Genomic DNA, 3921 nt, shown 5'->3' with positions numbered 1-3921 from the left:
AGCCGCTTGGCTGTCGACCCCAAGCGAGAGCTATCGAAGCAACGTGCGTTGCGAGCATTCTGTCGTAGCGCCGATTGTGTCTGGTATTCCGTTAACCACAGGCAAGCTGGTCATTTCGGCAAATGACTGGAGGCATAAACTCAAGCTGATGAAGGAACTTTGGCGTAGACGTACGTGAGCGGCCTGATCGGTCTGCACGGTCCAGACACTTGAGCGACCAGCCAAACAAAGCGCTAATATTGCTCTAACCAAGAGTAAAACATTTTAAACATTTATAAAAACAACGTGTTGATGATTACACTCCTGAGAAAAATACGCAACAGCAGCAAAGAATACGCTTCGTTGCTGCTACTGTGTATGGTTGAGTTCTATGCCACCAGGTGGCTGCACCGTGCAGACCATTCACATTTGCCCTTCTGCTCATCTCGGCTCGTCCCGTTACGGCACATTCAAGCGGCCAGACCCTGTCCCCTAGCGCCTACGTTTGCTCTAATACGGGACTCGCGAAACGCTATTGCGTTAGTAATCTTCCGGTGTAAAGTGACGGCCACAAACGCGCAAATCCTGGCGCCGATCGGATAGCGGCAGTCCGATGTGCAGCAGCCACTTCGCTCGTACGCTGCCTTGCAGAGGGACATGATGTCGCAGCTTGACATATTGCCAGTCGCTACGTTTGCAGTCCACAAGGCAACAAAGTCGAATTATAGTGCTCGCGAAAAGACTGAGACCAACTCTGACCGCGGAGCTCTCGTCAAAATGGAGTACGTTGTAACACAAGCAGACGGCACTTGCTTTGTGCCGGAAGTGCTTAAGTGTACTGAAAAATTGTTCTTGTGCATTCTCTTTATGCTACTTGCTTTTTATAAAAACAAATTAACTAACATTCCAACCATTACGAAGATCATTTGTTTACCATAAAGTTGGAAAAATTATCGATCACGCGCCCTGGTCAGCCAATCGGATAGCTCACCCCACTGACGTCATATGGGTGATTTCGGTCATATGGGTAGGGGCGGCTTAAAATTCCGCCGAGCAGTGCGCTGCGATCGGCAGCGATGTGCATTTTTAAAACCTTATAATAAATTACTCGCTTTACGCAGAGCACTTAGATGTGTCAATTAATGATCAGAAGGACCTACTCTAACGACTCAGTACGTTTGTAGAAAATCGTCAAAAGCGTTTCAGGGTCCCTTACGTTTGTAGAAAATCGTCAAAAGCGTTTCAGGGTTTAAACGAAACACAAGAGCACTTACACATATGCACTTAATCTAGATCAATGATGCCGACATAAGAAATACAACGAACACAGTTAACAGTTGATATAGAAATTAACCCTACACAAAACACTTAACGGTGGTCAACTAAACAGAGTTCAAAAGAAAACAAATGATGGCATACGCATGGCCGGGCAGCAGTAGCAAGTCCATAAAGCGTGAAGTCGACAGCAGAGCTTTCCCGAAGAACACTGGCAAGCCGATCTTGTTGCGGTGGGTGCGATTGCTGCTGGGCTGGGTTTCCCGGGAGTCTAGGCCTAACGACTTCCCTCGAGGAAGTCGAGCTAACTTGAAGGGAACTGCCGTGAGCTTCGTTGCAGACGTTGGTATGTCGTCTCTTACGTCAACTAGTAACTCGCAGTTCAGACGCGGCTGGTCCTTGACGCTTTTCAGCAGATTGTAAGCTCAGCTTCTAGACTGCTTATCTCGATCTAAAATCTGCGTTTAAATAACTTATTTCCCTAGTTCCCTGTTTTGGGGAACGGCAGATATTGTTGACGATCCAATCGAGTTCACCTAATTGTATCCCGGCCCCTCCCAAGGTCTTGGCCGCGCCCCTTTTAATTAGGGGCGAGGGAACGGGTGACTCCCCCCTGCGGTTAGAGGTCGCGCACTTTTATTGCACCACACACGCACACCCTTGAGTCCGTGGCGGGCCTCTATTGTTCGTTCACAAACACAGGAGAAACGACGGCAGCCGGCCATACTGCGCTGTCGGCACACATACACTGTCAGCAGTTCGTGGACATAGGATTGCACAGAGACATCACATATTTCGGAGTATTCGCACCCCTGCCTTCTTAGTAAGCTTCTCAATGCACGCGCGGGGCAGAGAATACACAAGGGTTCCTACAAAAAAAAAAAAACCGTCGGGGCGTCACGGTCACGCCAATCAACAACAAAAAATAATTTCTAAACCTGCCTTCGCCTACTTTCGGCCGCTTGCCCGAGTGGCCGGCAATAACCGTCTTGCGCGTCGGTTCCTATTCCTACGGCCTTTTGGCGCCCGTTGATCGGTGCTTCGCAATATTGGACCAGACGCCTTGTGGCCTCTCAATAACTCTTAAGCACTGTACTTATGAACAGGTTCTGACAAATACATAATTTTTCGTCTCAAACACTAAATACGCATCGCACATGCAAACGCAGTCTCACGTCAAGTAAGCGTCGCAAGATTCTTACGCCAGCGGGGCGAAGTTCGCGTTCCTTCAAATTATCTTACGCGGGTCATCACGAACGCAACGTACTAACATCGTGCGCACGGCATATACAGGGTGTCCCTGATAACTTTAGCCAGAGTTTTAACAATATGCAAATTCCACGTAGCTGGACAGAACAAAGGTAATGTTGTTTGCCGTCGCTTGGAGATACTCAAACTATCTTTTCATACCGCTTAATTAGATAATTAGTCTTAATTAATTAATCACCTTGTCGAATATTGTAATTAGATTAAAAGTGTTAATGAGAAAATTGTAGAGCCGTGGAGCGTTCTGCTCTGGCGGTGGCGGCGTATGGCGCGGGTCCGATCTTGAAATCGATCTGCGTTGGATACAGAGTCTAGGCGTTCTATGCGTACCGAGAGCTGACGACTGCATGTGCGCCGTGTTCTCGCCACTTAGTTTGCGTTGAAACAAGATGCTGCACAAAGGGCGATTCGCTCGCTGCCGCTGCCACTCTTCCTTACGCCAGAGTTTTGACAGCGAGTTGGAATAATGCAGCGCACCTCCAAACAAGGACGTCACACAGAGTGAACAAACACGAGCGCCGTGTTTTTTCGCTCTGTATTAGGTCCTTGTTTCGAAGTGCACTGCATGCCATATTCCATCATGATTAACCAACTATAGCTCACCAGTACTTCTTGACGGCGAGTGCCCGCGGTCATCGTGTGAGATGTGCTCATGTTTGCCTGCGAGATCGTGACACCATGCTTTTGTTAACCTGAACGCCGACGGTGTACCACCGGTCTCTTCGCCGAGGTGCGACGCCTGCAACACCACAGCTGGCGGCGCTCTTCAGCACGCCAGCGTTGTGAGACCTTTCGTATAGCTGCCAGGGCGCTGTTACTTCCATCCAGAAGGAGTTGCCTCGCGTGCTGTGTCGCGCCAAGATGTCCCCCCCCCCCCCTTTCCTTTCCCGCGTGTACTTTGAACATCGTCTGCGGAGTCGGAGCGCAATCACTGTCAATGATTAACCCTTCGGGCGAAACATGCAGTTGCTTAATGACTTGACCATTTATTCTTTCTCCCGGAGTCTCAGTTCTGCTTTAGCCATGAATAGAGCTGTTTGCCTTGCCAAGTGTGAATCGCTTTGCAACACAAAAAGATTGCTCAGCTAACTTGACAGTAATACTCCTTTCTCTCTCTTTCTCTCTCTGAAATTTCCATGCAAATTCCGAGGTTCATTTTAGAGATTTTCGGGTAGTCCCGTTTTCTTTTTCTGTTTATTTTTATATTGTTTTTCCCGCTTTGAATTCTCTATATGGCTGTTCAATGACCGTGTTTTTATTTCTTTATTGTTATGCAAATATTTATGTCAATGTTGGGCTCTAATTTTTTTATTCATGCTATTATTATCCCCACCCCCTTTCTTTTTGTTCTCGTTCCACCTGGGCAGTCCCCTGTTGCGGGTATGTGCCAACGTGTGGAAT

The sequence above is a fragment of the Dermacentor albipictus genome, chromosome 1, assembly GCF_038994185.2.
Source record: "Dermacentor albipictus isolate Rhodes 1998 colony chromosome 1, USDA_Dalb.pri_finalv2, whole genome shotgun sequence".
NCBI lineage: Eukaryota > Metazoa > Arthropoda > Arachnida > Ixodida > Ixodidae > Dermacentor > Dermacentor albipictus.
Note: the sequence above shows the minus strand (reverse complement) of the source record.